The sequence below is a fragment of the Oryx dammah genome, unplaced genomic scaffold (genome assembly GCF_014754425.2).
Source record: "Oryx dammah isolate SB20612 unplaced genomic scaffold, SCBI_Odam_1.1 HiC_scaffold_7, whole genome shotgun sequence".
Taxonomy (NCBI): domain Eukaryota; kingdom Metazoa; phylum Chordata; class Mammalia; order Artiodactyla; family Bovidae; genus Oryx; species Oryx dammah.
The window spans coordinates 10,054,814-10,081,771 of record NW_024070191.1 but is presented as its reverse complement, the minus strand read 5'-3'; positions in this window follow the sequence as shown (position 1 = coordinate 10,081,771).

Below are 26,958 nucleotides of genomic sequence, written 5' to 3'. Positions count from 1 at the left end.
ATAGTTTCTGATTATATATATGTTTACTTTACAATTTCACATTTCTTTCCCTTACTCTTAGCTTTCACAAAACTCAGTATGTCAATTAGTGGTGTAGAGATTTGCTGACAAATTTTAGATTCTATAGCAAGAGAAATGTAAAAATATTTGCCTGTCTCTTCAGGGCAAAATCAAGCAATTGGCTGAAAAATTGGAGAAGTGCACAAATTATAACCTCAAGAAATAATCTACTTCCTCAAGAAATATGTCGTTAAGTTTCAAAGTTAATCATGACATGTAAGTTTTTCTTTTTTTTTTTTTTAATCTATGGTGAATGGTGGTTTTAATATTGAGGATTTCATCTAATATTTTTAGGTTAGTAATTGGTTTTAAAAAAAAGCATTTGTATACAGGAGGGAAAACTTTGGACAGTTTAATAATCCAAATAATGATGAACAATTTGTTTTCAAGAATCAGCCTGGAAAGATACAGCACTGACAAGATTGAGAATAGAGGATAAAGGCTTAATGGACATTGGGCCAAAGTGATAAAGTTGTCAAAATGTTGAATTGATTGAAGATGGGTTATTTTCAGTTAGTAGTTTCACAAATTATAGCCAGAGCTGTTTACTTGAAAACTGTAGAATCACCTGAGGAAACAGTAATTTTTTGTGTAGTAGGTTTATGATTTTGAATGTTTGTATTCTTTCACTTGTTTGTATAGTCAATGGGATTGAGTAAGAAAAGAGTAAACTGTGATTTTGGAAAGTTTGGGGATATTTTCAATTTTCATGTATTTTTACATCATCTGTATTTCATTGCTGCCAAAAAAAGCCAGCAGTCTTGGGTGGATAATGTTTTTAATACTTTTCATAAAAATTTAGTCACTTCAACCAGTTGCCCCAAAATAAAAAGTTGCTTGAAGATAAAAGTTTATAAGCATTAGTTCATGCAGTGTTTAACTATTTTATATTCTGTAGTGAACTTTGTAAATTGTACTTGCTCATTAAATCTTACCTAATTTTTTCAGGAGTTTCATAAAGAAGCAAAAATACTTATTCCATTTTCACTCAGTGATATACTTATTTGTCAGACACATTTTCATTCAGGTTATGTATTTTTTTTACATTTAATTAAAGAGTCTTCATATTAAAATGTAAAAAAAAGTTAAAACACATTATATATGAAATTTGAACATAATATTTATTTAATCATTTAATTTAATTATACAATGCAATACTCATATTCACTGTTTTACCTTTTACTTGGAGTATACAAAATTAGTGCTATTTTCTTTAGTTGAATAATCACAGACATTATCATATCTTTCAGCCTAAAAACACTTTCACACAATTAGCTAAAGCTATTTCCTTAGTTAGAATAATCATTGGTTTTATAAGTAATTAGACATTACTCAGTTCAGTTCAGTTCAGTCACTTAGTACTGTTCGATTCTTTGCAACCAGTGTACTGCAGCACGTGAGACTTCCCTGTCCGTCACCAACTCAAACGCATCTCCATCAAGTCGGTGATGCCATCCCACCATTTCATCCTCTGTCGTGGATGAAATCCACATACACTTCTGCTTCCACCTTCAAGCTTTCCCAGCATCAGGGACTTTTCCAATGAGTCAGTTCTTTGCATCAGGTGGCCAGAGTATTGGAGTTTCAGCTTCAGCATCAGTCCTTCCAATGAATATTTAGGATTGATATCCTTTAGCATAGACTGGTTGGATCTCCTTGCAGTCCAAGGGACTCTCAAGAGTATTCTCCAACACCACAGTTAAAAAGCATCAATTCTTCGGTGCTCAGCTTTCTTTATAGTCCAACTCTCACATCCATACATGACTACTGGAAAAACCATAGCTTGGACTAGACAGACTTTGTTGGCAAACTAATGTCCTGCTTTTTAATATGCTGTCTAGGTTGGTCATAACTTTCATTCCAAGAGTAAGCGTCTTTTAATTTCATGGCTGCAGTCACCATCTGCAGTGATTTTGGAGCCGCCCCAAAATATAGTCTCTCACTGTTTCCATTGTTTCCCCATCTATTTGCCATAAAGTGATGGGACCAGATGCCATGATCTAAATTTTCTGAATGTTGAGTTTTAAGCCAACTTTTTCACTCTCCTCTTTCATTTTCATCAAGAGGCTCTTTAGTTCTCCTTCACTTTATGCCAGAAGGGTGGTGTCATCTGCATACCTGAGATTATGGATATTTTTCCCTGCAATCTTGATTCTAGCTTGTGCTTCTCCAACCTGGCATTTTCCATCATGTACTCTGCATGTTAAACAGGCAAGGTGACAATATACAGCCTTGATGTACTTCTTTTCCAATTTGGAACCAGTCTGTTGTTCCATGTCCAATTCTAACTGTTGCTTCCTGACCTGCATACAGATTTCTTAAGAGGCAGGTCAAGTGGTCTGGTAGTTCCAACTTTTAAGAATTTCCCACAGTTTGTTTGTGATCCACATAGTCAAAGGCTTTGGTGTAGTCAATAAAGCAGAAGTAGATGTTTTTCTGGAATTCTTTTGCTTTTTCTATGATCCAACAGATATTGTCAATTTGGTCTCTGGTTCTTCTGCCTTTTCTAAATCCAGCTTGAACATCTGGAAGTTCATGGTTCACATACTGGTGAAGCCTGGCTTGAAGAAATTTGAGCATTACTTTGCTAGCATGTGAGATGAGTGCAATTTTGCGGTAGTTTGAACATTATTTGACATTGCCTTTCTTCAGGATTGGAATGAAAACTGACCTGTTCCAATCCTGTGACCACTGCTGAGTTTTCCAAATTTGCTGGTATTTTGAGTGCAACACTTTCACAGAATCATCTGTTAGGATTTGAAGTAGCTCATCTGGAATTCCACCACCTCCACTAGCTTTGTTCATAGTGATTGCTTGCTAAGGCCCACTTGACTTCACACTCCAGGATGTCTGGCTCTAGGTGAGTGATCACACTATCGTGTTTTCTGGGTCATTAAGTTTTTTTGTTTGTTTGTTTGTTTAGTTCTTCTGTGTATTCTTGACACCTCTTCTTAATATCTTCTGCTTCTGATAGGACCATACCATCTCTGTTCTTCTTGTGTCCATCTTTGCATGAAACATTCCCTTACTATCTCTGATTTTCTTGAAGAGGTCCCCAGTCTTTCCCATTCTATTGCTTTCCTCTATTTCTTTGCATTGATCACAGAGGAAGGCTTTCTTATCTCTCCTTGCTATTCTTTGGAACTCTGCATTCAGATATCTTTCCTTTTCTCTTTTGCCTTTGATTCTCTTCTTTTCTCAGGTATTTGTAAGGCCTCCTCAGACAACCATTTTGCCTTTTTGCATTTCTTTTTTCTTGGAGGTGATCTTGATCCCTGCCTCCTGTATAATGTCACGACCCTCCATCCAGAGTTCTTTGGACACTCTATCATATCTAATCCCGTGAATCTATTGTCACTTCCAGTGCATAGTCATAAAGGATTAGATTTAGATCATACCTGAATGGTCTAATGGTTTTCCCTACTTTCTTCAATTTAAGTCTGAATTTGGCAATAAGTGGGATTCCCTTGTGGCTCAGCTGGTAAAGAATCCGCCTGCAATGCCAGAGACCTAGGTTCTATCCCTGGGTTGGGAAGATCCCCTGGAGAAGGCAAAGGCTACCCACTCCAGTATTCTGGCCCGGAGAATTCCATGGAATGTATAGTCCATGGTGTCGCAGATTCGGACACAACAGAGCGACTTACAATTTGCACTTGGCAATAAGGAGTTCATTAGATATTACTGGCTGATCATTATTTTTAATTGTGGAGGTAACATTAGTATTATATTCTGAGCACTTGACTAACCCCCTTTTAAAACCATGGATTCCTGCTGAAAGTCTTCCTAACCAACCAATAAGAATCTTAGTTTTCTTCCGTTTTATCATTTAAATAGCTCTGTTAGTTTTGAACCACGTGTTTTTGATCATCTTTTAAATATTGTATTTACTTTTGGTCATCTTGTAAACTAATGTATTTATTAATAATAATCAGAAAAACATATTTTTATTTTTCAATCATCTTTTAAACTAATGTATTTATTTTTGATCATCTTTTAAATTAATGTATTTATTAACTAATAATGGGGCAGTTATAAGGAAAAATGATAACTGAAGTTAAAATATTTAAATTTCTGTTTCCCTAGTGGCTCAGCTGGTAAAATATCCACCTGCAATGTGGGAGACCTTATTCCTAGATTTGTTCCCTGGGTTAGGAAGATCCCTTGGAGAATGGAATGGCTACTCACTCCAGTATTCTGCCCTGGAGAAGACTTTGGTATCTTTTATATGAATAATTACCTAATCCAGTGGGGATTTTTTTTTTTTTTTACTATTTTAAAGGGTTAGAAATATAAATTTTTAACAATATATTTTATATATTTACAAATATATAAATATTATATAAAAATACATATTATATGTTTATAAATACATCTTTTATAAAAATATTTAAATATAAGTTTTTGATATATTTATAAATATTTTATACAATGCATTTTAATAATTTTATATTTATAAACATATAAATTTTATTTAAAATATTGTATTTCTAACCCTTTAAAATAGTTAAAATAAAACCACAGTGCATCAGGCAATTATTCATACAAAAGATACCAAAGGCAGAAAAAAAAATTGTTCCAAGGCTTTACAATGTAATTAAGGAGTGGAAGGGAGCAACACACACAAAAGAAAGACTGGCTTTTCTCTTCCCCCAAAATGACCAGCTCAAGAGACCTGTCAAGATGAAGAAGTCTCAGGAAGTCTCATCCTCACTGTTACATCCAGCAGTCAAGTCTGAGTCATGGTCTGACCCAGTTGCCCACCAGCACTTGACCCAGTGGACCAGCCCCTCCTGAACTTATCCCGAAAGGCTCTCTCCGCTTGACCTATAAGGAGCCAGGCTCCCTCTGAGATTCTGCCTCCTGACTGCTTTCTGGTCCCTGTGCTGTTCTGTCCATCTCCACGTCTAAGGGCTTAACTTGGGGTGACCAGTAATACTTCAGTCTTCTGTTCTTCTGTCCCCTTGACGTCCCCATTGCCTGGAGCTGCACTGTCCAGTATGGTTAACAGTAGCCATGGATGGCCATTTGAATATAAATTTAAGTTCATTTAAATTAAATAAATTTAGGAATACAGCCCCAGTCTGAAACTTTCTTCCTCTTGTCTGTCTTTCACCCTTGACATTCAATTACCCAGCAATCCATCTGGAGCTACATTCACAGTATTTCCAGAATCCTGTCAATTTTCATTGCTTCCAACACTATCAGTGTGCTACCCACCACCGTTATCTTCTGCCTGGGTTATTGCAATAGACTCCTAAGCCAAACAAGCATGCCTCTACCACATGGCCATTGCGCTTCCTTCTGCTTTTCAAGGACTCTCTTACCACAGTCCCCTCTACTCCCTTCTTCAAATCTTATTCCCTCGCTTTCTTTAATATATGCACAAATATTCCTCTCTGGGATTTGATCACACTATATAATCTGATCTTTCTCCCTCACACATCTCACCCTGATTTATATTTTGAATAAAGGAATTCCTTCCCCCCATTACCCAGATTTATACTTTGATAACTTTCCAGATATATTCCCTCACCTATCATATATAATCATAATAATCTTACTTTTAAAACCATAGGTATTCTATTTTATGATGTGGCTTTTCACACTATAAAATATAGCATAACCAACATTCATATCAATAAAGTTTGATCTACATAATATATTTCAATATCCTCATGATTGTTTTTAGTATGTATATTCCATCACATAATGATACTAAAATTAGAAGTATTCAGCATAGCACTGAAATGAACATCTTAGTGTCTTTGAACACTGGTTCAATATTTACTCATTTTAAATTTAAGTACTAGAATTGATATGACATAATATATGCACATTTCCAATTTGGATAAAGTATTTCAAAAGTCAATCTTCCTACTCTACTTAAAGACAGTAAATGCTACCTTATCTATTACATAATTACTAACCCCTGTATATTTTTACTTAATATTCTTGAGGTTCAATCTTTCAAATGATGTGACTCTTTTCCTTTTTTAAACATGTTACTCCATACCCTATTCCTCTGACCATTTTTCTAATGAGTTGTTGGACATTTTCTCATTGCTTTTCATGAGCTATATGCATAGTTCGGTCTATTAACACTTTTTCTGTTATACACACACACATATACACAGATATACATATAACTATATTTAATATAGAAATAGATATACATACACATATAATTTCATTTACATATATGTTCTTTACAATTCACAAGTTTTAAATCTTAGTCAAATCCATTGTTCTACTTTAAAGTTTATAATCTCTGAATTTTGAATATTTACATAAATTGTATACACACACACACACACACACACTGTGGTTTATAATTGGTAGAAACATAGCACGCATTTAACTTTTCCAGCTCATGCCCAACTTGCAACCCTGGAACTAGGTCACAGGTTGGGTTCAAAACTGGATTTGTTTCCTTGCATCCTTTATCCCAATGACTACTAGTTGATTTATAAAGTCTCCTTGTTATTATTGCTCATTATTGGTCTGTCATTTAGTCATGTCCGACTCTTTGTAACCCCGTGGACTGCAGCATGCCAGGCTATGTGGTCTACTGGAGAAGGGAACAGCAAACAACTCCAGTACTCTTGCCTTGAGAGCCCCATGAACAATATGAAAAGTTTTCTTGAATATAAACTAAATCTCTTTTAATGTGAGAGCCAGTTTCTTGACTTTATGTTTTTATCCTACTAATCTGTCTCTCTATTCCCATTTCAGACTCTTCCTTTTATTCTTAAAAGTTTACTTTTCTAGAGCACAGATTTTTAGTACACATGTGGATACTGAAGCTAATCTAATCCCATACTTAGTTGAGTGAAGGCCAAAAATTGTACATGTTCTTCAGATTTTATATATTTTTAGTTGTAACTCTTTGAAATAATCTTGAAATTATGATCTCTGGAGGTCAATTACCTCTTTTTTTCAGTAAATAACAAAACATCACAATATAATCCAGATTTTAAAAGGTACCAGTCAAGAGGTGTTCAAAGCTTTTCTAATATTTTGAAAATGCAATCACCATCCATGAAAATATCCCATATTTATTACAAATGGATAGAAAGGTTACCTAGTGTTGATTAATGAATTTGCTACTTGATTTCTAATCTTAACTTTATTGAGTCTATCTTTAGATTCTTCTGAATTTTCCCATTGTCTTGCTTCTATCAAATTCATTTATTCTTATTGTGGCCAGTCACGATACTTAGTAAGTGAAGTATTTAATGTATTTGTGTGCATGCCTGCTAAGTCGCTTCTCTGTAACCCTGTGGACTCTAGCCCGCCAGGCTCCTCTGCCCATGAGATTCTCCAGGAAAGATTCCTGGAGTGGGTTGCCATTCCATTCTCCAGGGGATCTTCTCAACCCAGGGATCGAAACAGCGTCTCGTGATTCTCCTGCATTGCAGGAGATTCTTTACCACTAAGCCACCAGGGAAGCCCCATTTCATGCATTTACTTAGTAGGTAAAAACTTGCTACCTGGGTGGTGGGGTTCCTGGAACACTCATGGAGGTAAAAATAATTTAGTAATTGTACATTTTGTGTTTGAAATTCATAAAAACTGTTTCATTATATAAAAGAGAAGATGAAGCTTAACAAAATCTCAGTTGTTGGTACATATAAGCAACTGATACTCTGCTTTATTAAGTAGATCTTTTCACCACAGGGTAATGGAATCAATAATTACTTATGTTTATCAAAGGGAGGCAAACATATTATTCTTGAGAAGTATTTAAAACAAAATCATTTTTCCTATTTTACTTTAGACTATCACCACAGCCATATACAGGTGTATACATATGTTTATATACATGAAAAAATATATAAATAATTCTAAAATTATAAGAAGAAATGATAAATCATTAAACAGTTTCAAGGTGATATACTATATTATACTGATAAGTGTTGTTAACTATGACAGATATTTTATTTAATATAATTAACCAACATCAATAATAAATAGCTGTGTTTTGCAAATACAATGTCAAATAACACAAATGTACACTTTTTATGGGCTCTTTGAAACTGTGGGCTTCCCTAGTGGCTCAGAGGTTAAAGCGTCTGCCTGCAATGCAGGAGATCTGGGTTCTATCCCTGGGTCAGGAACATCCTCTGTAGATGGAAATGGTAACCCACTCCAGTATTCTTGCCTGGAGAATCCCATGGGCGGAGGAGCCTGGTGGGCTACAGTCCATGGGGTCACAAAGAGTCGAACACGACTGAGCGACTTCACTTTCACTTTCCTTTCACACTTTTGATAATAAGGATATATCCAAACAGGCAACAAGAATCAAAAGTGAGAATAAATTGTTAATTCATACAGTATACAGTTTAATATGCTTCTCATATTGTGTTTCTCAATAGAACATGTAGTTACAAACTTTAAATATATGAGAAATATGTATTTATTTTTTTCTTCTAGTGAAAATGGTACAAATAAACCAGTGCAAAACATTCTCAACCTATATTCTTAATTTACCTCTCTTCAATCTGCTTTTTCTTACAGTTGCATCTCCCTATGTCTGCATATTAGAGCGTATGTTATTGCTTTATTTTTTTTTCACTCTGAGCATCATATTATTGTTTGTTTGCTTTTTGATAACTGCTGTTTATATATGTTTTATTTATGACTTCAAAATATTCTGGTTATACATAGCATCAATAAATAGTTAAAATATGAGGTATGTAATTTTATGATGGTCCAGTTGTTTAAAAACATTTAAAATCATCTCAAAAGAATATTATATAACTATTACAGAACATAATCATTATGAGTCCTATATTTTAAAATACTAGGTTAAAAAGTACAATACAAAATTTTACTCTTGTAATAAGAAAACATTGAAAAATATATGTAAATAGGACAAAAAGTAAAGAGACATGGAAATAAGAAGAAAAATTGCTAAAATAATAGAAAATGAGTGGATTTCCCCCTCATTTATATTACTTTACTTAATATTAAATTGCTATTTGTAAAATAGCTAATTTTTGAAAAGTTTATAAATTAATGCCCCAAAGCCTCATACTTTAGGCCTCTGCTCCTGTGACCTTATTGATTACACTTCAGATCTAGTAATCGGAGACCCACACAAATGCACACATCCACACACACACACACAAAGCACAACCATGACTCACACTAGAAGAAAGAAAGTAACAGTTATTGTCCTTCTCAGACTCACCAATATGTACAGACAACACAGAGGAATTTGAACAGCGCCAAAATGTTAGTTCAGGTGCTCATTAAGCCTCTTTTATAGTCCAGATGTATTGTAAACTGGTACGTGCCTAATGAACCCTATAAGACAGCCTTAATTGAGACAATTTGAATTCATTCCATTCTGCTTGTTTCACATAGGTCTATACAGCAAAAATAATAGTTTAGTGGCAATTTTGTACTAGCACATAAGATAAATATGTATTTATCTATATAACCCAATGTTAAGTACTAGTTTGATAGTATACTTCAATTTAAGAGCTCACCTAAAGTAAGCAAAGTTCTGTGTTTTGGGAAATCATTATGTTGATAATGTGTAAACCTTGAATTAAGAAATTTTAAAATATTTTATACAAGTGAAGTGAAGTGAAGTTGCTCAGTCATGTCTGACTCTTTGCGACCCCATAGACTATAGCCTGTCAGGCTCCTCCGTCCATGGGATTTTCCAGGCAAGAGTGCTGGAGTGGATTGCCATTTCCTTCTCCAGGGGATCTTCCCAACCCAGGAATTGAACCCGGGTCTCCAACATTGCAGGCAGACGCTTTACCACCTAAGCCACCAGGGAAGCCCATTTTATATAAATATCATGTAAATAAGACACCAATACAAAGGTAATATGGATAATCTATGCCTTTTTCTTAAAACATATTTCTCTTATTACTAGAAGGCTTCATATCTTAATAAACATGTTTGATTTATTTAATAGTATCATTTTTTTGGTGTTAATGGTTCACTCTTGAAATGAAGTCACTCAGTTGTGTTTGACTTTTTGCAACCCCATGGACTGTAGCTTACCAGTCCATGGAATTTTCCAGGCAAGAATACTGGAGTGGGTTGCCATTTCCTTCTCCAGGGGATCTTCCTGACCCAGGGATCAAACCCAGGTCTTCCGTACTGCAGGCAGACGTTTTACCATCTGAGCCACCAGGGAAGCCCAAGGATGCTAATTCAAGTAACAACATATAACTTTAAATAGAATCTGTCTCACAAAATCAGATTCCATTTTCCACCTGAAACTGTGCTCATGAGTAATCTTTACTGGGAAGAAAGACCCTGGTAGTAATAACTCATCTTGTAATGATTTATTTGTTCTCAAGATTTTTATTTCATCAAAGTAATATATAAATTTCCTATATCCCAAAGGACAATTCTTCACACCTAGTAACATGATGTTGCCATTTGGTGAAATATTTCAAAATATATTTCATACATTGACAAATTTGACTATAGAGGAAGAGTGATAATGCAATAATTTGATATTTCAACTATACTTCAGTAAAACATTAAAATTTAAAAGTAAAAGAAAAAATAACGATATCAAACTGTACCAATTCATCATTATGTACATATTTACAACAACCTTGGCGAAACTATAATAGCTTTAGGTAAGGAAATTCATTCTAGATGAAATACTGTTGGCAGCAAATGGTGGGATTCATTTGGAATATCGTAGATTGTAAATAGACAGGTGCATTACTGCATTTTCTCAATTCTAATACCAATATTTCTTCACATTTTAACATTTCTTAAATTGAGTTGCATCCTACAATGGATTTTTAAAAGCAACTTGCCAGCCATTTCTGTTTTTCCCCCAGGAAAGTTGATGTTAAATCAATGGTACCTTGTACAGATATTGACATCTTAGAATTGAAGATACAGACTGTAAGCTGAGGATCACATAATGGCTGATGCCAGCAAGAGTGTAAAACAATATATTATCTCTACTATCGCTAATTATTTTATTTTCTTGAATGCATCAGTTTTAAACATAATTCAAACATTTCCAACATAGGTTTGGAATAATCCCGTTTCATTAGAAACTTTTTTAAAGCCCTGCCTCTTTTCTGAACTCTAACTAACGACGGTTATCTAATTACCTTTCAAGCAAAGTGTTAGCTTAATGCAAAGTATCTGAACTAGGTTTCAACTAGTTTTGCATTAGTGAAGTTGCTTCAGTCGTGTCCGACTCTTTGTGACTACATGGACTGTAGCCTGCCAGGCTTCTCTGTCCACGGGATTCTCCAGGCAAGAATATTGGAGTGGGTTGCCATTTCCTTCTCCATAGTTTTGCATTAACAAACTGCTTTAAGAATGGGCAGCTTAAAAGGAACCCAGAACCTATATATGACTTCTTTTTCATTGCTTAAATTCAGTGCTAGTAATATTGCTTATTTTTACTTTCAAAATTGGGTGTTAAAACATAAATATGAGCTTATTAGCATCTTAAACATGAATTATAATGTCAAATATATCACACCCATCATCAAAGTTGTAGCACAAGGGAAATGGTACATATTAATAGTGATGTGTTAGAAGTTAGAATTAATTTAAAAGAATAACCAAAGGAAAGATAATCTTATCTGTACCTAAAAATATGTGAAATATATACATAGTTGTTTAGAATCTGCCTGCAGTGCAGTTTCGATCCCTGGGTCAGGAATATCTTCTGGAAGAGGAAATAGCAATGTGCTCCAGTATTCTTGCCTGGAGAATCTCATGGATGGAGGAGCCTGACAGGCTACAGTCCATGGGGTCACAAAGAGTCAGACATGACTGACGGCCTAACACTTTCATACTTTTATACATAGTTGAGTAAAGACATGAAACCACTTATTACTTTTTTAAAAGTTAATCAACAAAACTTCACTGAAATAGCCATAATCTAATTCACAAAATATTTATTACTAAAACAGTTGTTCATTTAGAAGTTTTTTGCTATTTATCAGATCTTGTTTAAAATATATCAACATGGCCTATGAATAATTTGAATGAACCAGTTGTGTTGGATCATAATTACTTAACAAATGTATCCAAAGTTGACTTTTGTTCTTATCACATGATGCTTCTTTATCTCTCTGAGGGCATTAGAAGCAGATGGACAAGAAGTCTGCTTAGTGAGCCAGTTTTTCTATAGGATAATGTGAATTTACATATTTGAAAAATCAACACTTAAAATTAAATGGATACAATTGTCACATATTCATCACAGATAACTCTTCCATTTTAGTTCTGATTACACAGAACTACAGCTGCACCCCAGTAAGCAACATGTGCATGTGAGGCCAGCCAGCCTCCTGCTCTGCTTCCAGCTGCAGCTCCTGGGGGTAGCCCGGGGCAGAGCCCTGCCTCTCCTCAGCACCTCTGGTCCCCCAACCATGACCACGGCTGCATCCCAAACAATGGCTCCACGAGGCCATAGTCATGACCTGCAAATTCGGGGAAAATGTCTGCTCCCCTCTCCTCCACCGTCAGAAACTGAACGGTGCCTTTGTTTTGAATGTATTTTAGCACGGTTCTTTTCTTTAGTGATAGAAGCACACAATAGGTCAGAGGAGGATATAAAAACTCAAGATGTTGAGCTCTCACACTCTGTAGGCCAAATGACATTTTTTTCTTTCCATAGGTCCCAGTATTTTCTGGAAGATTAGAGAAGATCTGAGATTCTAACGAAGGAATCATTAAACACTATGTTTTAAAACTGTGAAAAGGTACCTGGGTACTTCTTAATTTTCAAATCATAATTTTCAAAAGAGCTCACACAGTCTATCCAAAGATTGTGAACTGGAAATAAATGATATAAATATTTCTGTCTTGAATATGGGTAAAATAGAAATGATAATAAAGTTAGAAAGGGAATATCTCTTTCAGAATATTGGGAGTAGTCTTAGAACAAGTTTTATGAAGGAAAAAATAAAAAAAACAAAAGATACAATAATGCAGTAGTAATAGGGAGAAACTAGGGATTGTAGACAAAGGAAGTCACCTGCTGTATCAGTAAACAAAGGATGTTGTGGTCATCAAGCCATCAGTCATGGTAGCCACCTTGAGGGGATTCAGGATGGAAAAAAATAAACAGGATCCTGGCCATAGATAGTTAAGGTGCATATCAAAGATGATTTCAATGAGTCCAGACTCTTGCAGCTTCCTAGACGTACAAAAGTGCTAAACTCATTACCTTGAGATGGCTGTTTTTTCTTTAATTAATAGTAATATTTTAATTTTCCAACTACTGGTCTTTCTTGCAAAATTTCCTATATATCCTGGCTCCTCCCTTACCTCTTGAGAACAGTATTTTGGGGCTATTTGAGAGGCTGTCTCCTGGACTGAAGTCCTCAGTATGTTTGCCAAATAAAATATAATTCTCAACTTTTAGGTTGTGCAATTTTCCAGTTGACAATATTACAAGGGCAAAAATAATCATATGCACAAAAAATTTAAAGCAAAAAGTAGGATAAACCCTATGGAAGAATTGATTTTTTTAACTTAAAACATTTAATGGATCTAAAAGATATATTTTAATCATCCAACACATTTTTACTATCATTGGAATAATATTAATAGTTTATCTTATAATAAACAAATGTTTACTGAAAGCTACTATATTCAAACAATATTCTACTTGACTAGCTGCCTACAGTGGAATAGAAGATATAGTTCAGTTTCCTAGGTGTTTACTTTCTTGGGAATGGTAATGAAAAGCAGACTATGTATATATTCATCTCCAATAAGACGAATTTAAGTTTAAAAATTGTCTTTGCTGACTTTAAGAGGAAACAAAACCTCATTTATAAAATTCTTCATAATTACTACTAGGCCTATATCATTCTTCTCTTACAAATAATACATTTTCTTCAACCGTGTCAATCCCTGCATTTATTTTTATTTTTTTTTAAACCACTCCTAAAATCTTTAATCCTCTCCTCCCCTTTTTAAAACCTTGATAAAATAATACTTTTAATTAACTGGGCCTCTGTTAAGGCGGGAGACTTAGGTTCGATTCCTGGGTCAGGAAGATCCCTGGAGAAGGAAATGGCAATCCACTCCAGCACTCTTGCCTGGAAAATCCCATGAACGGAGGAGCCTGATAGGCTACAGTCCATGGGGTCACAAAGACTGTCTATCAACAGCAAAGCCAATATATGTAAGTGCCTTTTGATTCAACAATATAAAATCCTGAATGCATGCCCTCTGTAGAATCTTTATTCATCTTCTTTCAAAACTAACCCGATACATGAGTTGAATTTCTTTACAAGTATCTTGTGTTAAAAGTATCATATTTGCTTTTATTTTTGTTCCAGTCTTATCTTCCAGTAAGTTTCAAGTGATAGACAATTCTAACAAAAACAAAACAATCAATACTTGCTTTTATTTTATTTCAGTCCTATCTTTCAGTAAGTTACAAATGATAGACAATTCCAACAAAAACTACATAATGATGCCCATGTTTTTACCCATTAATCCTATCACAAATCCAGTACAGTTTGGACTTTGGGCAACCAGAAAAATAATGAAATGAAGATGTTATATGATCATTCCAGAGACATCAGGGAATGAAACACAGCACAAGACACACGCCAAGCATCAAGAGAGGAGACCCAGTTGCCTGTTTGGGAGCATCTGGAATTTGTCAGCAACCATGTACCACAGAGGGACTTCCTGGTGGCTCAGACGGTAAAGAATTGGCCTCCAATGCAGGAAACCAGGGTTCATTCTCTGGGTCGGGAAGATCACCTTGAGAAAGAAATGGCAATCCACTCCAGTATACTTGGCTGGAGAACCCTATGGACAGAGGCACCAGCTGGGCTACGGTCCACGGGGCTGCAAAGAGTCGGACAAGACAGAGCAACTAACACTTTCCTATTCACATGCGCCATAGACAGCATTCGATATACCCTCAGATGAGGAGTCCCATCGACGGGTGGGACAGCCAATCGGCCGGACGACCTTTAAAATGCCAGTGTAAGTACCTGTAGTTCTCCACCAGCACAGGAGGTGTGGGTGGTTCTGGTGGTAGTCCTTTCCAGAGGTCTCAACTTGCCTGCCAGTGCAGGAGACATAAGACACGCAGTTCTGATCCCTGAGTCAACAAGATCCCCTGGAGGAGGGCATGGCAACCCACTGCAGGATTCTTGCCTGGAGAATCCTACAGACAGAGGAGCCTGGTGGGCTACAGTTCATGGGGTCATAAAGAGTCGGACACGAGTGAAGCGACTGAACACAGTCAAAGGAAAGGAAAGACTGCTCGGACCAGCCTCTGATGCTTTTGTTTCCTCGCAGCCCTGGACAATAGCATGAGGGAGGTGGGGACAGTCTGAAAGCATTTCAAGTGATCACGCTCTTGATCAGTCTCTCTTTTGGACTCTATCAGGAGTGACTTTACAGATAGAGATAAATCAGAGTACACCAGGGAGCCCTTGTTCACCAGGCCTGCTGCGCGCTCCCAGGGTGTCACGCTGCGGAGCACTTGCTCCAGCTCAGACCGCCTCCATCTGATAGAGACGTCTGTCTGTCCTGATAGCTGAGAGCCCAGCGTGGTCTCTCAGTCCCTGGAGGGGGCTGCTCCAGGAGCTCCAGGACCAAGTTCTCTGAACTCTCTGAAGCTCCGAGCCTTGCTTTTGCTTAAAAATGACTGTCTCTGTACTTTAAAAGATCTAAGTGGCTTAGTCTCTCATCTTTTAGCAATTCAAACCACTCCTCTTTACCTTTATGCACAAAACTTCCCTCGCAGCCCTGCTCCTTCTGTCTTTTTACCCTGCTGTTTTCTTTTGTGCCAGAATCTGCCCACAGAAATAAAGCTCAAGTCAAACCCAGGCAGTCACAGGCAGGACTGTAAATCCAAGGTGATCTTCCAGTACAGTACAAATGACCCTCTCAAAATCTGGACTAGACTACTTTGGTCAGTGAATACTTACATAGTAGCTTAGGTGGTGATATGAGAAAGTACCCACAAAACTATCTTTGTCTAATTCCTTAATTATCAAATATTAACAAATATACCAAAAGACTGATGGTAAAATAAAAAACGCCCAATGAAGTAGCTATGTTTTTTTTTTAATCTAAGTGAACATAACTGTATTGCTTGATACACCTAAACTTTTTTATTTTTTTATTGAAGAGTAGTTGATTTACAATGCTGTACAGCAAAATGGTTCAGTTATACATGTAAATCTTTTTTGTTGCTGCTTTAGCGAATTAGAAACAGTTGTGATCATATTATTTTATTGAGGAAGCTTTTATGTAAATCGCTTGCATGTTATTGCTATTTTTAAATTTTTACTTCTCTAGAAACTACAACTGATAATAAAACCAAAAACTAATGTCATCTTTTGTAGTCATTTCTAACTATAATATTTTATTGTTGTAATGATTACATTAAAATAGATTTTGACCACATTAAAATTGAATTTCTAAGGATGTTCATGTTCCTCTTTAGAAAGAAAAATTAGCATATGGGTGTTTAGTGCTTTAAGGAGGACCATAAAATTTTAGGTTTAAAAAATTATTTTGAAACATTCCTAACTGTTCCATCTTTCTTAGTTCACAGAGTGAGAATGAGGGGACCCAGAGGAAGTTAGTGACTTGTCCACAGCCACACTGGATTCCAGTACACACAGATTTCAATCCTAGTCTATTGGCCTGTGTTTTTTCTCTGTTTTAAATCTTTCATCCACAAAAGAGGTTTATAGTTTCTAAGTTTAAAGCTATGCCATCATAGCTTTCAAACATCCAATTAGTGTTCAGTAAATGTTATTTATTTTGCAGAAAAGCAAAGTCAAAGAGACTTCTTACTCCAGATACAGGTTTATAAACACTGATCTAATCATTGGAACCAGGATTCCTGGGTTTTCTCTGATTTTTCCTATACTGATTTGCCAGCAGTTTAGCTTTCTTTCATATGTGTTTTTCCAGAATAGTCTTTTATTAGAATTCCTGACCACAGATTTATAGTCACTGATTATATGTTTTTTTGTTAGCTTTGCAATATCCACATAAAATAGAACCATTAACAGACAAAACATGCACATACATAAACCAAATTATTGGTGAAAGCAATGAACGAGGTCTGTCTCTGCCCCACCCCCATATTTTTTTCAGTATCATGACAGCCAGTTCATAGATAATACCTTGGAGATAGCTCTTCAGTCAATAAACTTTTGCTCTAATCCACAACCAAGACTTATTTTGCCTTATGAGATAGTAAGTCACTCATGACAAAAAACATAACTAGTGTCTATTTTGTCTCATGGGGATGTCCCTGGTGGTCTCCTGGTTAAGAATCCACCTTCCATTGCTGTGGACACAGGTGCAATCCCTGATCAGGGAACTAAGACCCATATGCCCCAGGGCAACTAAGCCCACGCGCTGCAGCAAGGATCTCACCTATGGTAGACAGCGTTTCTTTTCTTAAAATAAATAAATAAATAAAAATTAAAAAATAAGAAAAGAAAAAGAAAGGTGACATTAAATAGAAAATAAAAAGGGATCTACCCTGACTTCCTGATGACTAGAAATAGTAGAGTGTGAAGATTTAAGTAGATGGACATACAAATAAGATAAAAAACATCATTTCAATGACCTATATATCAGTGTTTCTTAATGAGTGGAGCTTTGATTCTATTTGAGAACAGTATATAATGGTGTGCACGTGTCCCAGCCCTAAAATAATCTTGGTTTTAAACTTTTTCTTTTGCTTATTTTACTGAAATTTAAAAGCTATTTCTTCACATGTAGAGAATTCATAATATAATCTTTATAAGTAATTTGGCTTTCTTTTTTTAATTTTTCATGCAATTAATTCTTTGCTTCTTGAAAATAAATCATTATAAATTTTGCAATTAAAATTGTTAAAAAAAATGACAAATTTTATTTCTGCACAAAAATAGATTTCTGTGAGATTTCACAGTTTTTTTTTTTTTTTTCTAAAAAGGGAGCTAAAGTGTTCAAACATTAGACTTGGTCTTCATAAAATATATGCCATATATTTTGTATTTGGTATTCATAAGAGACTGCAGCCATGAAATTAAAAGATACTTGCTCCTTGGAAGAAAAGCTATGACAAACCTAGACAGTGTATTAAAAAGCAGAGGCATCACTTTGCTGACAAAGGTCCACACAGTAAAAGCTATGGTTTTTCCAGTAGTCATATATGGATGTGAGAGTTGGACCATAAAGAAGGCTCAGTGCCAAAGAACTTATGGTTTCAAACTGTGGCACTAGAGAAGACTCTTGAGGGTTCCCTGGACTGCAAGGAGATCAAACTAGTCAATCTTAAAAGAAATTAATCCTGAATATTCATTGGAAGGACTGATGCTGAAGTTGAAGCTCTTAACACTCTGGCCACCTTTTGCAAAGAACTGACTCATTGGAAAAGATATTGATGCTGGGAAAGATTCAAGGCAAAAGGAAAAGGAGGAGACAGAGAATGAGATGGTTAGATAGCATCACCAACACAACTGACATGAATTTGATCAAACTTCAAATAGTAGAGGACAGAGGAGCCTGGCATGCTGCAGTCCATGGGGTCGCAAAGACTTGGACATGACTTAGCAGCTAAACAACAACACTGATATATGAATTAGAAAACCTGACTATAAAATCCATGTCATTAAAACAATGAAAAATACAAAAATGAAACTGCCATTATTGATGTGGCTGAAGGATCCACTTTTGAAGCTATGACTCACTATTGTCTTTGTCTTCAATTTGAGAAAATTATATTCAGCAATTTCTTCCTTACTGTTCCCAGCTGTGTTAGTAAGAATTCTAAATATATTCTTTCATATTTAAGGTTATCTAAGAATTTATGTTCATGACGGTTTGCAGTGTTTTATGGTGTTTCTAGAGTTTTCCAATCAATAAACAGACAAGGTTTTACTCACTGTCATTTAGTCCACTTGGAGGCTTAACTTTTCAAACGCTGGGAACTTTGAGCTGCCTCTAGTTTCTCCCTGAACAATGTCTCCCAGCTTTTTCTGCAGCAGTATTGTAATGATGACCTCAGAGCTTTAACTAAAGATGGTTTTTCATTATTTACATAAATGTTTTCATTATTTATATAAATGACCCAAGCATTATTCAGGTCAGATTTATTCTTCTAACATTAGTAAAATTCTTAAGTAGCTTTAAATTAAAATTTTGCAACCATAAAAAAACAGAAGGAGTTCCTGACAATAAGTGCCTTGAAAAAGTTTAGGATAGCAAGAAAATACTTTTAAGAATATCTGTCAGGATCTCTGATGACAGAGAAGCTCACGAAAAATCGATTCAGAGCTATGGCTTCTTTTTTTTTTTAACCAAATAACCAAAATCATATATGAAATCAAGTCTGTAATGGTTTCCACTGCACAAAGCAGTCTGAGGTTTTTCTTTCAAATGATGTTTCCATCAGTAAAGTAACATTTCTCTATTTTGAAAAATCAGTGGTCCCTGAAATTTTCAAAACAGGTTCCCCCCAAATTACACTTCATTGATCATGCCAGGATGCACACAACTGATAGATGTCATCAGTTCTTTCATTTACTTATTAAAGAGAAATTGTAAGGCTTTCACTTCTTTTTGATAGTTAAAATATTCAGTGAAATGTCACTGATCTAGGATGAATGTTACAGTTTGAAGGAGGCTTTCAAATAATTTTTCTTTGTCTGTCTCACTCCTGAGGTGCCAAGGAGCTGTATTTTTTCCATAGCACCACGAAACCAAGGTACCTCAAATTGTCTGTGTGTTAAAAAAAATAGGAACATAAAAAGCAACTCTGCATGAAGCATAATGAAATGTTTTTTTTTTGTTTTAGAAAATCCACATATCAAAACAATAAGTTTTTAGTCATTTTAGATCAGGTCTTTCTTTTTTCTCATGAGAAAGTACATACTGCTCAATGCACTTTTTCAAGAAACTTAACTAAAGATTCACATAGCTTTATAATATTAATAGAGAGAAATCATATGCGTGTTTATCAAGTTTCCCCAGTGCTAACATCTTACAAAACTGTAGTGCAAATAACAATCTGGAGATTGACATCAACACAGTCAAGATACAGAACATTTTCCTCGCCACACAGGTTTCTTTGCACTACCCCTCCTTCCTAAGCCCTGTCAACTAGTAAACTGCTCTCCATTTCTAAAATTTTGTTATTTCAAAAATGTTATATAATGGAAACAGCCAGTACATAACTTTTTCGAACCAGCCTTTCTGCATCCACTGCAATTTTTTTCATCCTGGAGCCTGAACCTAAGTGTTGTGTTTTTTATTAGCTCATCCCTCAACTACTAAAGAACATCTTGGTCCTTCCTAGTTTGGGGTTGTTAACAAATGAATCTGCTCCAAATATCTGTGTACAGATTTTTGTGTGAATGGTTTTCATTTCTCTGGGTGTTTTATGACGGACCCATGTTAGGGATTTCCTTCATCTTTGCTGAATTAATATTTCCTTTAATATCACTTTTTTTTCCATGAAAACAAAATGTAGCTTTTGTGTCCTATGTCATCAGTCATGAAAATAATACCACAGATTTATGACTGATGATTCTTAGTTTCAAATAAACACTTAATTCCCTGATTAACACAAAAAGGAAATATGTTGAAAGGTTTCAGAGTAGTTCCCAGAATCAGCCAGTAGAAGAAGAATGAGGTTCCCAAAAAAGGACAGGAACAAGAAATGCCAGGACATATGGAGGACCATAGCAAAAATCGAACAGAAGAAATCGAACAGGGCACTACCACCACTACGCTGGTAACAGTACTCTGCATCTAACATCGCTGCCCAGCGCTCTGGAGACCGCTGGACAGAGTTTCCATCGATGACACTTCAAATTCTCACAAACTGGATTACTCTATTAACACTGACACAACTGCCGAAATGGATCTCTCATTATCATTCAGTTCAGTTCAGTTCAGTCGCTCAGTCGTGTCCAGCTCTTTGCGACCCCATGAATCGCGGCACGCCAGGCCTCCCTGTCTATCACCAACTCCCAGAGTTCACTCAAACTCATGTCCATTGAGTCAGTGATGCCATCCAGCCATCTCATCCTCTGTCGTCCCCTTCTCTTCCTGCCCCCAATCCCTCCCAGGATCAGAGTCTTTTCCAATGAGTCAACTCTTCGCATGAGGTGGCCAAGGTACTGGAGCTTCAGCTTTAGCATCAGTCCTTCCAATGAACACCCAGGATTGATCTCCTTTAGAATGGACTGGTTGGATCTCCTTGCAGTCCAAGGGACTTTCAAGAGTCTTCAACACCACAGTTCGAAAGCATTAGACACAACTATATGTATATTCTAGATATCTGGCAGTGTCCCCCTTCCCCAAATCTGTGATCCCAGAGAAAACAGTGTACTGAATAGGTGTATTTTCTCATAACAATTGAATTGATGGCTTTAAATTTAGGGCTACTTTACTGAAAATTAAAGAAAAACACAATGAGCATATTGTATAAAACTATAACTTCCCTATTATATGAAAACAAGTTCATTCTATACTTTTATTTAAAAAAAAGTAAATAATAAGGGGGAAAGAGGATGTGTAGAAGTTAGAGCTTTGAGTTAGGGCTGGAGGGAATGTAAAAATGGAGTTGCCCAAATGTTAAATAGAATTTCCAAGTGACCCAGAAATTCTACAGCTAGTTACAAACCCAAGAAAATTAAAACATACATCCACACAGAAACTTGTGCATGAATGTTCACAGCAGCATTGTTCAAAACAGCTGACAGACAGAAACAACCCAGATATTCACCAACTGATGTAAACCTGGCATTCCATACAATGGAGGGTTATTCAGCGAATAATAGAATAAAGTATTGATTCCTGTTAGAACATGGATATATCAAAAAGCATTATGCTAAGTGAAAGAAGTCCATTAGAAATGACCAAAATAGCCCATGATACTATTTATAAGAAATGTCTGGAACAGACAAGACTATAGAAAATAGGTAATTAGTGTTTGTCTACAATTGGGTAGGGACGGCAAGAGAGGGAACAGAATTAGATTATGGTGATGGCTGCACAGCTCTTTAAATCCATGAAAAAATCACTGAATTGTGCACATTAAATGGGTGAATTTTGTAGCATGTAAATTACATATCTATAAAGGTGTTAAAACAAGTGAAAGAAGTTCGTTCGGTTTTCTGGTTTTTTGAACACACTCTGCCATTTCCTCTTTATGTACTGCTACTGATATTTGTATATTTCATCTCATTTTTATTGACAATCTTATTATTCATAGAGATTGTGATAAGACATCAACAAGGCTATCATAACATTTTGAAAGTTTCAAAAACTAATTCATCTGCCTGCCCTTTCGATTCCCTTTCCTCTTATTCTCCATGACCTTTTGCACTAATTATGAGTACTGCCTTTATACTTTAAAGACAATGATTAGTCTATTCTCATGATCTCCACTTTCAGACCTCCCAGCAATTCCTGGCCCTTTTCTGACCCTACCATACCGCTGACACCCTTCTGCTACCTCTGAATTGACAGGTTGCTCTCATTTCTCTTTATACCTCTGCATTATTTAAAATGTTAATCACTCGCTCCTTCATCAACTCCTGTGGCTCCTTAACGCCCACTCCCTTGTCTTTTTCCCCTGCTCTCAGACTTATCATCCCCAAGCACATTTTTACTTTTCACTCTTATTTCTTAAGTCCAGGTGTTCCCAAAGGTTTGAGTCTTAGGTTTCCTTCCTTCTGCTGTCCAGTCTTTCCAGACAATCTCACACTAGGTCTTCAACTCGCACTTACTGATATATTAACACACTCATAAGCATGTATGGGCAGATCTCAGAGATAGTGCAGGTTCTAAGTCCCCTGCCATATAGAAAATATCACAATAAACCAAGGTGCTGAATTTCTTGGTTTTCAGTGCACTGAAGAGTTAAGGTTATACTTTACTGTAGTCTGCTGCTGCTGCTAAGTCACTTCAGTCGTGTCTGACTCTGTGCGACCCCAGAGAAGGCAGCCCACCAGGCTCTTCCGTCCATGGGATTTTCCAAGCAAGAGTACTGGAGTGGGGTGCCATTGCCTTCTCTGAATTACTGTAGTAATTCTACTAAGTGTGAAACAGTGTGTTTTAAAAAAAGTACACTGTTGCTGTTTAGTCACTAAGTCGTGTCTGACTCTTTTGCACCTGCCTGGAATGTAGCCCACCAAGCTCCTCTATCTATGGGATTTCCCAGGCAAGAATACTGGAATGGATTGCTGCTTCCTTCTCCATGGATCTTCCCAATCGAGGGATCAAATCCTGTCTCCTGCACTAGCAGGTGGGCTCTTAACCACTGAACCACCTGGGAAGCCCGAAAAAGAACATACATACTTTATTAAAAAAAAAAACAACTTTTCTGCTAAAATTTCTAACCATCATCTGAGCCTCCAGCAAGTCACAATCTTTTGTAATAGTAATATCAAAGATCACTGATCACAGATCCCCAAAACAAGTACAATAATTTTAAAAGTTTTAAATATTGTGAGACTTACCAAGGTGTAACACAGAGACATGAAGTAAGCAAATGCCATTGGCAAAATAATCCAAATAGACTCGCTCAAAATAGGGTACCTGCAGACCTTCAATTTGTGAAAAAAAAAAATCATTATCTGTGAAGACAGCATAAAACAAGATGTGCTTCTATATGCCTAATTTCTTTTGTATTAATAGTACAGATATAGGCATAGCTTCTTTCATTGCTCTTTAAAGATACTGTGTTTCTTCTGTGCTAGTAGTACAGACCAAAGTTACAAGGAACAGTAAAAACTGTAGCCACAATCACACAGCTTTAGGTTATGTTTTATAAGCAATCCATAGAGTAAAAGATCCAATTTTCATGGGGACACTCCATGAAATATAAACTTTGTCCATTTGATAGATTAAGACACTGAAGTCTAGAAAAATTAAGCAAATTATTCACAGATTTTAAGTGACTGGGTTGGGATTTACGTACAGTCATTGCCTCTAGGGGCTTTCCCGGTGATACTAGTGGTAAAGAACCGGACTGTCAATGTGGGAGACATAGAAGATGCCAGTTCAATCCCTGGGCTGGGACGATCCCTGGAGGAGGGTATGATAGCCTGCCTCAGTGTTCTTGCCTGGAGACTCCTGCCTACAGAGGAGCCTGGCAGGCTACTGTCCATAGGCTGCGGAATCAGCCACTACTGAGCGACTTAGCACCCAGCACACCGTCTCTAGAGCCACAGCTAAAAGGTATATTGGCCTCCAAACCTGTGTTTCAAACAGTTCAGTGAGCAGATCAACGTTCCTCAGGCACCTTTAAACTAACAGAGGAAATGTGTTTCTCTAAATTCCTTAATGGTACACAGTCATCTTAACGCAAACTTTGGGTTTTTATTCTAAATTCCTACCACAGCCTCAAGCCCCAAATCCAAATAATTCCCATAGATTCTACCTGCTACGTGTGAATTCAGTCCCTTCACTGTGCTCCACATGTAACACCTGTTTCTTCTTTCAGAATCATGACCATCTCTCCCCTGGAAAATTGCAAATCTTCCTAAAGATTTCCTCCTTATCCCAATCTTTCTTAAGACTGTGGTCCATGTATAATTTTGCTGAAATCTTTGCCCAATGATGTGGTAACCCTCAGGGTTAAGTCAAGTTTCCTTGCACTGCACGCATTCCTCTCTTATCACTCCACTTCTGTCCATTCTCTTTCATTCTATATTCTAATTATACTGAAGTACTTGCACTTTCCAGAAAGAATCATCTTCCTCACCCTCATCTGTGTGTTTGCACTCACTGGTCCTTCCACACTGTTTCAGGCCATCTCCTGTGGAAAGCATTTTCTGACCACAGAGTGCTCTGATTAACCCCTCACCTCCTACTGTGCTCCTCTTCATCTGAGACTTCTTGCATCTTAGAGAGGCAGCATGAGCTTTGAAGCCAGATACACTTGCCCTAGGAACCCATTTTCTATGTTCAAGATCTTGAAGAATTAACTTCAACTACCTGAATTCCATCTTTCACATCTGTACAATGATTGCACTAATATCTACATCAAAATTTTATTGTGAAGATACAGTTTTAATAAATAGTCCCAGACATAGAAGAAGTACTCCAAAAATGCTAGGTATTATATTGCAGTCTTCTAACAAACTAGAGCTCATTTTACATCTCCCCTACTACTAGGACTGTAGCTTCTCACTACTCTTTTGAATTCTCCAGTCCATTGCATAATAGGTGCTTCATTATATTTTTCACATACAAATGAAGTATTGATATCAATGGCTTCATGTTACAGATATTGATAAATATTATTCATATGCAAATATACGTATTTATTGTTTTACAAACTGTTAATCTGTTCCATCTGTTATAATTACATATCTTTATTCTTAAAATATGCTTTTGAACTGTGGTGTTGGAGAAGAATCTTGAGAGTCCCTTGGACTGCAAGGAGATCCAACCAGTCCATCCTAAAGGAGATCAGTCCTGAATATTCATTGGAAGGATTGATGCTGAACCTGAAGCTCCAAAACTTTGGCCGCCTGATGCAAAGAACTGACTCATTGGAAAAGACCCTGATGCTGGGAAAGATTGAAAACAGGTGGAGAAGGGGACGATAGAGGATGAGATGATTGGATGGTATCACCAACTTGATGGATATGAATTTGAGCAAACTCCAGGAGTTGGTGATGGACAGGAAAGCCTGGATTGCTTCAGTCCATGGGATCCCGAGAGTCAGACATGACTAAGCAACTGAATTGAACTGAACTCATTCTTAAAATGCTAAAATATAAAATTTTTAGACATGACTTATACACACAAGCCAACCATACCAAAGTTTTCTCTAAACTGCAAGAAAAACAGGCACAAATGCCAGTAGAATAACCAGGGAGACAGGAGGAAGGTGAAAAAGACCAGCTGCTGCTGCTAAGTCGCTTCAGTCGTGTCCGACTCTGCGACCCCATAGACAGCAGCCCACCAGGCTCCCCCGTCCCTGGGATTCTCCAGGCAAGAACACTGGAGTGGGTGGCCATTTCCTTCTCCAATGCATGAAAGTGAAAAGTGAAAGTGAAGTTGCTCAGTCGTGTCTGACTCTTTGCGATCCCATGGACTGCAGCCCACCAGGCTCCTCCATCCATGGGATTTTCTAGGCCAGAGTACTGGAGTGGAGTGCCATTTCCTTCTCCGAAAAGACCAGCAAGGTAGGAGAATTCTGAATCACAGGGAGTGTGTGGACAGGCTGGCAGACTTCTGGATGTGAAGGACTCCAGGTTTAAGTCAAGATCAATGGGAGCTCTGTTGCAGAGTTGAAGAGTTAGGTCTTGCAGAGTTCCAGAGGGTTAGTTAGTTAGTTCTTGGAGGGTCTGGGGCTGATGTCAGCTGTCTCACTCCTCCATGGACAGTGTGCTGTAAAAGGAGGCTGGAAGCAGGAAGACGAGCCAAGATGCCACTGCTGTGGTTTCAGGGAGAAATACTGTAGGCATGAAACGTCCTTAATAACTGTGCTGCTCCTGCTGCTGCTGCTGAGTTGCTTCAGTCGTGTCCGACTCTGTGCGACCCCATAGACAGCAGCCCACCAGGCTCCCCCGTCCCTGGGATTCTCCAGGCAAGAACACTGGAGTGGGTTGCCATTTCCTTCTCCAATGTAGGAAAGTGAAAAGTCAAAGTGAAGTTGCTCAGTTGTGTCCGACTCTTCACAACCCCATGGACTGCAGCCCACCAGGCTCCTCTGCCCATCGGATTTTCCAAGCGAGAGTACTGGAGTGGGGTGCCATCGCCTTCTCTGTAATAACTGTGCACAGCTTTTATATCATTGTATTAGACTCAGTCAGCTGTTTTTTTTTTTTTTCAGAAAGCATTACAATTTATATTCATCACTTCATTTGTCAACCAATGTTTAAGAAATGCCTATTCTGTGTCAGGCACTATTTCAGGCACAACAGACAGAGA